Source organism: Pseudophryne corroboree, chromosome 5 (assembly GCF_028390025.1).
Source record: "Pseudophryne corroboree isolate aPseCor3 chromosome 5, aPseCor3.hap2, whole genome shotgun sequence".
Classification (NCBI taxonomy): domain Eukaryota; kingdom Metazoa; phylum Chordata; class Amphibia; order Anura; family Myobatrachidae; genus Pseudophryne; species Pseudophryne corroboree.
In genome coordinates this window covers 307359248-307374278 of record NC_086448.1, presented here as the reverse complement: position 1 = coordinate 307374278, position 15031 = coordinate 307359248, and the positions used below count along the sequence as shown (strand labels likewise).

Sequence of the window (15031 nt, the reverse complement as noted above, 5' to 3'; positions counted from 1 at the left end):
GCCAAATCAGACTGTCTGATTTGGCCGTTCCCGGTTTCCTGACCTACTGCTGCTGTCAGCGGCATCGGGGGGAGCTGTTAGCTGCGCTGGGGGGGAGGGAGATGTCTGCGGTGGTGGGGAGAGCAGTGGAGGAGAAGGAGCGGACGAGGGGAGGGAGACGATGGAGCAGCGGCTGCAGCAGCGTAACTGGAGGCTCACGGCAGCGTCCACTCGGCTCCAGCAAGCGGGACCTCGGGTGGACGCTGCCGCTTGGTTCCTGTTCTCCCCACTGCTCCCTCCGTCTTCTGCTCTCAGCTCCATCATCTCAATACGACTTTTTTTAAAGTCGGATTGAGATTGTCAGAAACGGGGCTAAAACCTGTCGGGTTTGGCACCGCTTCCGACAATACTCACTGATTGGCGGCTGAAGCCGCCGATCAGCGTGCATTCCGACAAGTCGGGTTTCCCGACTTGTCTGAAAAAATGGGGCCGTAATGAATAGGTCGGAACCCCTTCCGACCTAAAACTGTCGGAAGCTGCCGTCTTTCCGACAAGACGGCAGCTTCCAACAGTTATTGAATACACCCCTAAGAGGGGACATGATCAACATCTACAAATATATAAGGGGACAATACACAGAGCTTGCGGGGGATCTGTTTTTGGTAAGATCAACGTAGAGGACACCCGCTTAGGTTGGAGGAGAGGAGATTTCGCACACAGAGACGTAAAGGTTTCTTCACAGTAAGGACAATACATGTTTGGAATTCACTGCCTGAGAGAGTAGTAATGGCGCACTCGGTCAGCACCTTTAAGAATGGACTAGATAAGTACCTAATGGATAAGGATATACAGGGTTCTGGTGCATAGTTACGTACTATAGTAATTTATAAAAAAAGAAAGAAAAAAAAAAAAAGGAATAAACGCAACGGCCGACATTAGAAACAGACAAAATTAGTCCTAAAAATAATACAGCGTAGGAGACCACAAATAGGTTGAACTAGATGGACAAATTTTGTCTTTTTTTTTTTTTTCCAACCTCAAACACTTACTATAAACTTTTGATGTAGAACAATTTTTTTTTGTTTTTTTTAGAAATGGTTTATGGGATGCTTTCATGACCCTACTTCCTAAGCCAGACAAGGATCTGAGCTTGTTGACGTCTTACAGACCTATAAGCCTGTTAAATGTCTTACAAATTGCTGGCCAAATTCATGGCAATGCACCTCCAGGCTATATTGCCGTCAATCCTCTCAGACCATCAAATGGGATTCGTACAGGGACGTCATGCAGTTAGAGCCATTAGGACGGCTATAGCAGCTGTTGTGGCGGCTCAAAGCCCGGCACCCACTCAAAATATATTGGCCAGCTTAGACATCCATAGGGCCTTTGACTCTATACTCTGGTTGCAACTCTATACTGTGTTAGAAAAAAGAGGCTTTGATGATCGCTTTGTAAATTTTATAAAATATGTCTACCATGATCCGAATACTTCCCTACTGGTAAATGGCCTTTTAAGCCCAAGCTTTACACTAGAAAGAGGCACCCGTCAAGGTTGCCCTTTATCACCCCTCCTCTTTAACATAGCACTGGATCCCTTACTACGCACTCTTCAGCAATGGCACGCCTTTCAGGGTATTAGAGTTGGGTGTAGAGGAATAAAGATATCTTGTTGTATGTATCCTACCCGGAACACTCCCTAGATCAAATATTACACACAATTAATTTATATGGTTCCATATCCGGCCTGCAACTTAACATGGCCAAGTCTGTGGCAATGCTCCTTAGGAGTACATTAACCCAACCTCGCTGGGCTTCCCATTTGTCTCTGCAATGGGCCAGAACATTTATCCCTTACTTGGGAATAATTCTACCCCGAAATCTGGTTAATTTATACCAGTTTAATATTAAAAAGGTAATATACGCTTATGGAAGATGTGAAACGTTGGGAACGCCTGCCACTCTCTTTCCTGGGGCGAGCAGATCTCCTAAAAATGGTAGCAATACCTAGAATATTATACCCACTACAAAACCTTCCAGTACTTTTGACTAGAGCAGATACGGTTCACTTAAACGCTTTAATTAGGAAATTTATATGGAAGGGAGGACGCGCACGCATAGCCTTACGGAAGTTACATCAACCAAAAACGAATGGCGGCATCAACTTCCCTGATGTCACTGGGTATAATCACTTAGTTCTCTTGCGACATTTACGAGACTGGCTACAGAGGACATCGATTTATACTGATGTCTCTCTGGAACAGGAATTTTTGAGGGACACTGCATTAATAGGCTTGTTACATCAACATGATCGGGAAGTGGAAGAACGTATCAAATTGAATCCTTTGCTTTGGACAACGCGGAGGCTTTGGCACATCCTGCGTCACAAGGCTGGATTCAATGGTTTCTATTCATTACATCTGCCCCTGGTCAAAAATCCTGAATTCCTAGACGGCATGGCTGCTCATCCCTTCACCCTATGGAGACTCGCGGGAATAGAGAATATTGGGTCTCTAGTATCGGAGGAGAAACGCCCTCTCACCTTTACAGAACTATCCACTACATATGCCATGGTTAGGCCATATCCTCTGGCTTTCCTGCATACACGCTTTTATGTAAGCCACGTCCTACAGCATTTTTCTGGCAAAGATTGGGATAGCCCCCTAGACGTCCTCTTGAAAAATACAGTCCCTCAACGTAAAGCTATTTCGATCCACTATACATTTCTCAGAGATATTATGGATCATACTAAAGTGTCGGGAGGAGTGTTGGGGTGGTCGTCCCACTTCCCTGAACTAACAATTCCAGATTTGGAAAAGGCCCTTCTATATTCTCGCAGAACACTCCCTTCCAGCATGTATACTGAGCTATTTTTAAACATATTTCATAATGCATATCTTTCCCCGCTACGTCTATTTCATATAGGAACCTCAACGACTCATAACTGTCCCAGGTGTCATCAGGAAGAGGCAGATAACTACCACTGCCTGTGGGCTTGCCCTATTGTAAAATATTTCTGGCACTTAATACGCAGATATGCTGAATTAAAATTGACAAATTATGTCACATTTACCCCGGAGTGGGCAATTTTTGGAATGGTTAATCCTATGCTTCGAATAACCCCGGGTAGAAAGAAATTACTACTGACCATAAGCGCAGCGGGTAAAAAAACTATATTGCAGAGCTGGCTTGATAATTCACCCCCTCAATTATCATTGTTTTTTAATAAACTATACTTTCAATTTCGAATGGACTGGATGAAGACACCCCTGCATAAGGAAAGGAAAGTGGAGCGTTTTTTATTTTTTTACTCTGGGAGTCGTACATAGACACGCTCCCACTTACAACTAGAAATCAGATTCATTATAGTCTTAAGGACACCACATGGTATCTTACCAGGCCGATAACCCGTGATCCTCCGATAGCCTTGGCGTAGGGGGAGGGAGAGGGACACTCACTCTTTGCATGTTGGCCGTTGTTGGGATTCAGGACTCGCAGTCTTATTTATTTTTGTATGTTCAAATATTATTTTTGGGACATTGCTATTGATGATTATTGTTTTATACTGATATACAATAAGTTTTCCTCAAAACCAAGAGATGTTCACTTCGAACACTTAATGTTATACTCAGAGTTACTTATTTGTATGACTGTTTCCACTATAACGAGAATTTGTATCAATGTATGACATCTGCTTTGTCCTCATTTTGCAACTAGATTTATCAAATCAACATTGTAACTACTGTGGTATGTTTGTATCACTTCTTTGTTGCCTCAATAAAAAAGATTTATAAAAAAAAAAGAAATGGTTTATGGTCAATGGGGGTAATTCTGAGTTGATCGCAGCAGGAATTTTGTTAGCAATTGGGCAAAACCATGTGCACTGCAGGGGAAGCAGATATAACGTGCCGGGAGAGTTAGATTTGTGTGGGTTATTTTGTTTCTGTGCAGGGTAAATACTGGCTGCTTTATTTTGACACTGCAATTTAGATTGCAGATTGAACACACCCCACCCAAATCTAACACTCTCTGCACATGTTATATCTGCCTCCCCTGCAGTGCACATGGGCCCTCATTCCGAGTTGTTCGCTCGGTATTTTTCATCGCATCGCAGTGAAAATCCGCTTAGTACGCATGCGCAATGTTCGCACTGCGACTGCGCCAAGTAACTTTACTATGAAGAAAGTATTTTTACTCACGGCTTTTTCTTCGCTCCGGCGAACGTAATGTGATTGACAGGAAATGGGTGTTACTGGGCGGAAACACGGCGTTTCAGGGGCGTGTGGCTGAAAACGCTACCGTTTCCGGAAAAAACGCAGGAGTGGCCGGAGAAACGGTGGGAGTGCCTGGGCGAACGCTGGGTGTGTTTGTGACGTCAACCAGGAACGACAAGCACTGAAATGATCGCACAGGCAGAGTAAGTCTGGAGCTACTCTGAAACTGCTAAGTAGTTAGTAATCGCATTATTGCGAATACATCGGTCGCAATTTTAAGAAGCTAAGATTCACTCCCAGTAGGCGGCGGCTTAGCGTGTGTTACTCTGCTAAATTCGCTTTGCGACCGATCAACTCGGAATGAGGGCCATGGTTTTGCCCAATTGCTAACAAAATTCCTGCTGCGATCAACTCAGAATTACCCCCATAATGCGTTACCACTTGTCTCTGGTAAATAATGTCAATATTTTGAGGTTTTAATAAGACGCAACATGACCTGCCACACTCGCTGATTGAGACCTAAAAGGAAGGTGCTGTACCACTTAGTTTTATACAACTTAAAATGTAACTGCCCATTCAGTAAAGAATGGGCAGTTACATTTTAATAAAAGGTGTCTAAACATTGGAATATTATTTTGTGGCTTTCACCTGACCCTTCTAATAACCTAAATTACAGACAAATCAGATGTGATATTTTTATTTTTTTTATGAACCATAAGCTTGGTACACACTAGACGATATATTGGAAGATTTGTCGCTTTGAGCTCAATTTGAACAAAATAACATCCACATTGTCCATTCACATGTGTCGTTTATTGCATCTCCTCATCTGCCGGCCCTGCAAATTATATATTTTTATATATCTCTCTATATACACTGCTCAAAAAAATAAAGGGAACACTTAAACAACACAATGTAACTCCAAGTCAATCACACGTCTGTGAAATCAAACTGTCCACTTAGGAAGCAACACTGATTGACAATCAATTTCACATGCTGTTGTGCAAATGGAATAGACAACAGGTGGAAATTATAGGCAATTAGCAAGACACCCCCAATAAAGGAGTTGTTCTGCAGGTGGTGACCACAGACCACTTCTCAGCTCCTATGCTTTCTGGCTGATGTTTTGGTCACTTTTGAAAGCTGGCGGTGCTTTCACTCTAGTGGTAGCATGAGCTGGAGTCTACAACCCACACAAGTGGCTCAGGTAGTGCAGCTCATCCAGGATGGCACATCAATGCGAGCTGTGGAATGGTTTGCTGTGTCTGTCAGCATAGTGTCCAGAGCATGGAGGCGCTACCAGGAGACAGGCCAGTACATCAGAAACATGGAGGAGGCCGTAGGAGAGCAACAACCCAGCAGCAGGATCGCTACCTCTGCCTTTGTGCAAGGAGGAACAGGAGGAGCCCTGCCAGAGCCCTGCAAAATGACCTCCAGCAAGCCTCAAATGTGCATGTGTTCACTCAAACGATCAGAAACAGACTCCATGAGGGTGGTATGAGGGCCCGACGTCCACAGGTGGGGGTTGTGCTTACAGCCCAACACCATGCAGGACGTTTGGCATTTGCCAGAGAACACCAAGATTGGCAAATTCGCCACTGGCGCCCTGTGCTCATCACAGATGAAAGCAGATTCTCACTGAGCACATGTGACAGACGTGACAGAGTCTGGAGACGCCAAGGAGAACGTTCTGCTGCCTGCAACATCCTCCAGCATGACCGGTTTGGCAGTGGGTCAGTAATGGTGTGGGGTGGCATTTCTTTGGGGGGGCGCACAGCCCTCCATATGCTCGCCAGAGGTAGCCTTACTGCCATTAGGTACCGAGATGAGATTCTCAGACCCCTTGTGAGACCATATGCTGGTGCGGTTGGCCCTGGGTTCCTCCTAATGCAAGACAATGCTAGACCTCATGTGGCTGGAGTGTGTCAGCAGTTCCTGCAAGACGAAGGCATTGATGCTATGGACTGGCCCACCCATTCCCCAGACCTGAATCCAATTGAGCACATCTGGGACATCATGTCTCGCTCCATCCACCAATGACACGTTGCACCACAGACTGTCCAGGAGTTGGCGGATGCTTTAGTCCAGGTCTGGGAGGAGATCCCTCAGGAAACCATCCGCCACCTCATCAGGAGCATGCCAAGGCATTGTAGGGAGGTCATACAGGCACGTGGAGGCCACACACACTACTGAGCCTCATTTTGACTTGTTTTAGGGACATTACATCAAAGTTGGATCAGCCTGTAGTGTGTTTTACCACTTTAATTTTGAGTGTGACTCCAAATCCAGACCTCCATGGGTTAATACATTTGATTTCCATATATAATTTTTGTGTGATTTTGTTGTCAGCACATTCAACTATGTAAAGAACAAAGTATTTAATAAGAATATTTCATTCATTCATTCAGATCTAGGATGTGTTATTTTAGTGTTCCCTTTATTTTTTTGAGCAGTGTATGTATTTTGCAAATGTGTATGTACTATATCATTTGTTCTGGAGATGAATGAAAAATCTGGATGAGAGCTTACACACCCACACATAAAATGAAACCTCTGCCTTTTAATTCTGTTTTTCCTGCTCTGCTTTATCTAGCATGTATATTAAGGACTCATCTGCATCTGTTATTGTGAAGTGGATGTTCTTTAGTGATTGATCTACTGTAACATTTTGAGTATATACTGTGATTATAGAAGTGTGCTGTGCCTATTTTAATAGCAATATGCATCTATATATCGGGTATGCCCATGCCATTATTCAGGTTTAGGTTGCCGTTTATAATTAGAAACTTAAATTCATAAAATCAAATTGCCAACTAACAAACAGATTACAAAATAAGAGCCCAGTGAGGTGTGGAATACCTACTGTAGATACATTTTTAGTACTCAAGCAAGTCTAACGTAAGGTAACTTATTCATTATGTAACCCAAACAGGTGTGGGCTGTTACAGGCTGAATATGTCAGTCAGGGCAAATGCATACAGCAATAGGACTTCTTTATTTCTAAAGAAATTCTCCATGTTCGGTACCCTCTAATACACTGTCCTGCATCTAGCAAGATGACAGTGTGAAAGTGGAAGGGACCGTGCAGACCACCCCTTCTCAGAGGTGGATTTAGACCTGATGGGGCCCTAAGCAAATCACAGATCCTTCCTCAAACAACCATAGCACTGTATTTTTGTTCCTGAACTATGCCCCCTACATTATTTGTTATTTTTCCTTATATTCAACTTCTTAAAGCTTGTCAGGTGCTCTCACAATGGAACCGCCACCGGCCTTTTTGAGCTTTAACCGCAAGCAGCGACTTACATCAGTGCCATGGCCCCAGTATCATTGCCGGATGCCTGAGCACAGGAGACAGCCGACACGCTGCAGCGCTCAACATACCACCGCTGCCACTGGCTACCCGAGTACAGGAGCCAGCAGCTATGATACAGCTCTCCACCTTTACCACTGCTGCTTGCTGCCAGAGCCTGGACCATAGCAGTTACGTAGAGTGGTGCATTAGCAGTACTATTTGTTTTTCATTTTGATTGTCAGTGTAAAATGTAATGAATTCTGTCAAAGAAGACAGTACCCTTATCACACCAGTGCGCGAGGCCATCCCCACTGCTCACTGCAACACAGCAGTTCTGGGACCACACATTCTGCAATATTGGCCCAACTGCCTATTATCAGCTGCAACATTGCAGCATGACAATATGCGGATTAAAATATATATATATTTTAAAGAAAATCACCCGAAAGCTCCTCATAAATGACAATTTTTTAAAGTATATACTAGCATGCTTGCTGTAGATAAGAAGAACATGTTTGCTATGATACTGGGTAAACATGCCAATTACAGCCGGTGCTAGGGTGTTCGGCGCCCCCCCCCCCCCCCTTGCAAACTATAAATTTGCACCCTCCCATACTTTACAAAGGGACAGAGCACATAATGCTCCCTGTAGTAGTGACGCTTCTACACACAATGAACCCTGTAGTAGTGGCGCTTATACACAACACCTCCTGTACCAGTGACGCTTACACACGTAACGCCCCCTGTAGCAGTGATGCTTACAAAGGTAATGCCCCCTGTACCAGTGACACACATGTAACGTCCCCTGTACCAGTGATGCTTACATACGTAACGCCCCCTGTACCAGTGACGCTTACACACATAATGCTACCTGTACCAGTGATGCTTACATACGTAACGCCCCCTGTACCAGTGACGCTTACACATGTAACGCCCCATGTACCAGTGACGCTTACAAACGTAACGCCCCCTGTACCAGTGAGGCTTACACATGTAACGTCCCCTGTACCAGTGATGCTTACATCCGTAACGCCCCCTGTACCAGTGACGCTTACACATGTAACGCCCCATGTACCAGTGACGCTTACATACGTAACGCCCCCTGTACCAGTGACGCTTACACATGTAACGTTTCCTGTACCAGTGAAGCTTACACACATAACGCTATCTGTACCAGTGACGATTACACACATTATGCTGTAGTCACACATAGACACAGATACACACACCACATACATACTGTACATACATTACACACTTTCACTCACTCACTCTTTTTCTAGCCACTTACATACCTAAGGAAGTCTGGCTGGCCAAAGCTATATGTAGTAGTTCATCCTCCTGTGTAGCAGGCTGAAGTGCATCATGGTCCCGTGTAGCCCTGCCCCCTTTTAGGTCTGTAGTGTCACCACGCTGGCTGTTACAGGGGAGGGGGAAAGGAGGCTTCATGCTGCCTGCACCCTCCCCCAGCCAGTGTATGCCATTGCTGCCGCATTCCCAACCCGGCCAGTGTAAGAAAACGCTGCACCAGCAGCACTTACCAGCCTTCACTCTTCACTGGCGCGTGTCCCAGGCCAGCTCTTCTCTCTGTGCATGTGACGTCATGATGGGGCACAACACGGCCTGACTGAGATACAGCATGCAGAAGCAAGCGCTGGAGCAGGCACCTGGCCGCTGTCTGATAACTGACAGCCTGCTAGGAGTATTAAGCCAGCCCAGCGCTCAAGCATTTTCGTTGGAACTTGCAATTCGGACCTGTCATCGGGGCCCTTGACACCTGCCGGGCCCTAGGCAGCAGCTTTGGCTGCCTAGCGGTAAATCCACTTCTGCCCCTTCTTATATTCTTCTCCTCTTATCTCTCCAAAAGGGTAAATTACTCTTTTCACCAAACCATTTTTTTCTGTGCACTCTCTCATCCACTCTACACCTCTCATACAGTGGAGCACATACTCTCATGCAGCTCATTACTGCCATACCTCACTGGACACTCCCAATCTCATCTGATCTTGGAAGCTAAGCAGTGATAAGCCTGGTCAGTACTTGGATGGCAGACCTCCTGTGAATACCAGGTGTAGTAAGCACCCTTTGGTGAAAAGCAGAAGTCCTAAACTCCATACCTTACTGAGAGATTTTCTCTTTAACTCTTCTGCCCCAAACCCTGCTAAGCACGACGGAATGTGATTAGAAACTTTGCATACAGGCGGCACGAGTTCCATTCCTCCTCGCTGCATTGCAATTTACGATTGGTATGATGTTACAATAAAGGTACATACATGTTTTTTCCCACCAAGATTAGGCGGTAGGACCCAAGAGATTTATCCCCCTTAGCCAGCACCAGATTATAAGAAAGACTAGGACACTCGCATTTGACAATCGCCAGGCAGTACAGTCTTACAGACCATCCTGAACTTAGTAATATTCTATTGCATACCCTACACATACCCCAATGGGAATTAAAAGTCAGAAAATATGGGGATTTTTTGGGAAGCCCCTCATGATGACTAGGTGTACCATCTATGATACCTGAAATATATTTTCACCTCTGCTTACTCAAGTCAAAATTTGTGACTTATTCAGGTCAAAAAAAATGTGTATCTAAAAAAGGAATATCTTATCTTTAATGTTTGTGATCATTTTCTTTGCTTCTAGTAGGATACATGATTTTTACATTGAAGGATAGTTAAAACTTCACTTGTAATACTATTCAAAGAGTGCCCCAAGAAAGAGTCCCCTTTCCCCTCTGTATAAGCTGCACTGATTTATTGACTCTGGGTGCACCACTGAGGAGATGATTAACTGCGTTTCACAGTAATATCGGATATAGGCCCTCATTCTGAGTTGTTCGATCGCTAGCAGATTTTAGCAGCATTGCACACGCTAAGCCGCCGCCCTCTGGGAGTGTATCTTAGCATAGCAGAATTGCGAACGAAAGATTAGCAGAATTGCGAATAGAAAATTCTTAGCAGTTTCTGAGTAGCTCGAGACTTACTCCTACACTGCGATCAGCTCAGGCCGTTTCTTTCCTGGTTTGACGTCACAAACACGCCCTGCGTTCGGCCAGCCACTCCCCCGTTTCTCCAGACACTCCCGCGTTTTTTCCTGGCACGCCTGCGTTTTTCCGCACACTCCCAGAAAACGGTCAGTTACCACCCAGAAACACCCGCTTCCTGTCAATCACACTCCGATCACATCAACGATGAAAATTCTTAGTTCGGACGTGAGTAAATCTACTAAGTTTTGTGCTAAAATACTTAGCGCATGCGCACTGCGTACCATGCGCATTTTTGCCTTAAACGCTCCGTTGCGAAAATCGGCAACGAGCGAACAACTCGGAATGACCCCCATTGTCGGTATTTGGACATCAGCTCTGGTCCAGAAACGGTCCTTGTGCACAACTACCACCCCTCTGATTATAGGCTGAATGTCACCAGACAGAACTTTGCAGAGGCGTGAACAGTACGTGTCTGAGTGAGGCCATCCTAGCTTTTCATTTTAGCAAGAAGATTTTTAATTTTATCTAATATGGGCTCCTCATTCCCTGAATAGGAGGAGCGGTAACATTTTCTGAATATTTTCTTTGCCGGATACTGATTAATGCATAGCTGATGTGCAGTCACTTTGAAATCAGTTTGGGAAATGTTAATAATCGGTATCAGAACAATTATATATTTGTATGACAAAGCACGTAAGGTGAAACATTTTGAAGCAGGGAATTGTTCTGTCTGATCACCTCTGACAATATGGGTCTGGTATGATATGTCAGCAATGTTAATATAGACATGGTCATGTCGGCATTGACCATGTCATTATTCATCATGTAGACGCTGATTAAATGTCGATATATCGTCCCTTTCGGTCCAGCAGTCACTTAGCTACTCCTGACTGCTTCTGCACCTCCAGTGCAGCTCGGTCATGCTGCACCGGTGCAGAGCTCTGATCCTCCGGTGTTCTGTATGTATTATTCCACTATCCCTAATCCCTACCCCTCCATCTAGAGCCTATCTCTACCCCCCCCCCTTGCAGCCTAACCCTCATGTTGACATTTTATTTATTAACAGTTTCATATATAGCGCAGCAAATTCCATTGCACTTTACAATTGCAAATAACAGTAATAAAATGTAACAAAACGAAAAACCTTGGTAATACCGAATAGACAATAGAGGTAGGAAGGCCCTGCTCACAAGATTACAATCTATGGGTAAGTAGGCCTTGATACACAAGGGTAGGTGTTATCTATTGCATAATGGTCCACCAGATTACAAAGGTTCTTGGTGGGCTGTATGATATGGTCACACAGCAATGTGGGCCTAGGGTCAGGAGGATGGGAAAGTGAAGAGAAAATATGTGAGGATATGTGTGGACTCTATAGTGGGGATGTAATTGAATAGGAAAGCAGTTCCGGAATTTGATAAGCTTGTCTGAAGAGGTAAGTGTTTAGAGAACACTTGAAGGTTTGGAGACTAAAGGAGAGTCTTATTGTGTGTGGGAAGGCATTTCACAGAGTGGATGCAGCCCGAAGAAAGTCCCGCAATCATGGATGGGAGCAAAAATAATGAGTGTGGATGAGAGATGTATATCTTGTGAAGAGCGAAGAGGTCGGTTTGGGAAATATTTTGAGATAAGCAAAGAGATGTACAATACAGTGGTGTAGTTTGGTTAATGGCCTGGTGTATGTGTAAAAGTATTTTATATTTAATACGGGAGAATACAGTTAACCAACGGTGGGGCTGACAGCTGCAGCTCCTCAGGAGAAGTGAATGCAGAAATAGGTAGGAGTCAGTCCATTGGGAGAGGCCGAGAGAGGAAGTTAGAGAGAGTAGTTTTGAGGCATGAGCAGAAGATTTCGGACTATCAACAGCAATACTGAAATCGCCCATTATTATGGAGGTGATGTCTGAGGATAGAAAGCAAGGGAGTCAGGAAGAAAGATCCTCCAGAAATAGTTTGGGTTGCCCAGGTGGGAAATAGATAGCTGAGATGCAGAGAGAAAGTTGTGTAAATCCTGACAGAATGTGCTTCAAATGATGTGAATGTGACTGATGGAACCTGTGGTAGAACTGGGTATGTGAAAGACTGGGATAGTAAACCATTTAACCCCACCTCCTATACTATTACCAGGCATGGAGGTATGTGTGAATTGGAGACCACCATGTGACAGTGCTGCAGAGGAGGCCGTGTCTGATTGTGTGAGCCATGTTTCTGTTATAGCCAGCAAGTTGAAGTGGTCAGAGATGAAGAGGTCATGGATGGATGTTAGTTTGTTACAAACAGAGCATGCATTCCATAAGGCACATTTTAGTGATCAGAATGTTATGGGAGATGCATGATATTAATGAGGTTAGCTGGATTTTTATATTGTTGCGAATAAGGTGAATGTGAGTGGGGCAAGTGGTTGCGGGCCGGATTTGGCAAAATGTCACCAGCTTGTACACGCAAGAGAGAGAGAGAGAGAGAGAAATATAGTAGTAGGAGGTTTGTGAATATTTTTTTATGGTGACAGGTTGTGGATGCTATTGTCAAAGTATAAAGATAAGTAAAAAGCTCATGAGTGTTAATAAGAGGGGAGTGGATAATTGAGGCGGCAGTGAGTTGGGTTGTGCTGCAGGGAGAATGAAGGATGTAATTGCTCTGAAGATTTAACCAATTTGCCTGATTTGTCAGTTTTCTGGCATTTAGGAGCAAATGGTCAATTGTCATTTGCTCTCATACATCACCAGATTTTCATTCAAACCAGCCAGATTGGACAATAAATAGGTGTATGGCCAGCTTTAGATGTACACCTACTTTTGAAGTTGCAAGTAAGTTCTTCTGTGGTTTTAGTTGTTAGATGTTTTTCAGTTTTCATCCAGTTTAAGTACAGGCTAAGTGCAGGCGATAGTTATTAAATTGTAATCACACTGCCTACATTAGCCAAGACTATTCATCCTCAGGCTCCTATCCCTTAATATGTAGACCTACAAACATGACATGTTGCCAGAAGACACTTCAACAATGTAGACATTGCAGTATCAACATTTATAATGTCGACCTAATGACAACATCCCCAACAATATAAGCCTGTGACCTAACCTTTTATTTTTCTTACCAAAAAGAAACCAAATCAGAATGTCTGGCCATTCTAAAAGCTTATTCTTCCCTTCTGTAAGTACTGAATGGTCGACATTCAGGTATGTACTGGATGGATGACTTTATGAAAAATCTTACCTGTTTTGAGCTGTCACTTTTCATCAGCCCACAGCACTTTGGGGGTAATTCCAAGTTGATCGCAGCAGGATTTTTTTTAGCAGTTGGGCAAAACCATGTGCACTGCAGGGGGGCAGATATAACATTTGCAGAAAGAGTTAGATTTGGGTGGGTTATTTTATTTCTGTGCAGGGTAAATACTGGCTGCTTTATTTTTACACTGCAAATTAGATTGCAGATTGAACACACCCCACCCAAATCTAACTCTCTCTGCACATGTTATATCTGCCTCCCCTGCAGTGCACATGGTTTTGCCCAAAAGAGATCCTGCTGCGATCAACTTGGAATTACCCCCTTTGTTTTGTGGCTTATAGACCAGTTAGTTTAACATCTATAGTGGGGAAAATATTGGAAGCAATTCTAAGGGACGGCATACAGGAGTATCTACAGTCCGCTAGGATTATTAGCAAGAACCAGAATGGATTTGTGAGGGACAGGTCATGTCAGACTAACTTAATTAGCTTCTACGAGGAAGTGAGCAATAATCTTGATCAAGGAAAAGCAGTGGATGTGGTCTTCCTAGATTTTGCTAAAGCCTTCGATACAGTTCCTCACAGGAGACTGATGATTAAATTAAAGGAGCTTGGCCTAGGAAAAACTATTTGCACATGGATAAGCAGCTGGTTGAATAGCAGGGGACAGCGAGTAGTGGTCAACGGGAAGTCCTCAACCTGGTCCCCAGTAGTCAGTGGAATACCACAAGGGTCCGTACTCAGACCACTACTGTTCAACATATTTATCAATGACCTAGAAATAGGCCTGGAAAGCACAGTGTCAATCTTTGCAGATGATACTAAACTGTGTAAGGTAATTAATTCAGAATTGGATGTGGAGTCCTTGCAGAATGATCTATCTAAACTTGAACTCTGGGCGTCTAAATGGAAAATGAGGTTCCATACAGACAAATGCAAGGTTATGCATTTTGGGACTAAAAACAAACTTGCATCCTACATATTAAATGGGGAACACCTAGGGGAAACAGAGTTGGAAAAATATTTTGGGGTATTCATTGATAATAGGCTTAATAACCATACACAATGTCAAAACGCAGTAAAGAAGGCAAGTAAGATGCTAGCGTGCATAAAAAGGGGAATTGAGACAAGGGACTCGGATGTAATCATGCCGCTGTATAAGGCATTGGTACGTCCGCACCTGGAATATTGAGTTCCGTTTTGGGCACCACTGTATAAAAAAGACATCAGTGAACTCGAAAGTGTTCAAAGGCGAGCTACTAAATTGATTAAAGGCCTAGAAGGACTGGACTATAAGGAAAGACTTACTAGGCCGAATATGTATACACTA

General features: G+C 44.0%; 1 pseudogene; it reads left to right on the top strand.

The window, feature by feature from the left end:
* Positions 1 to 9447: 9447 nt before the first annotated feature.
* Positions 9448 to 9566, top strand: LOC134931626 (5S ribosomal RNA; annotated as a pseudogene).
* The last annotated feature ends 5465 nt before the right edge of the window (positions 9567 to 15031 follow it).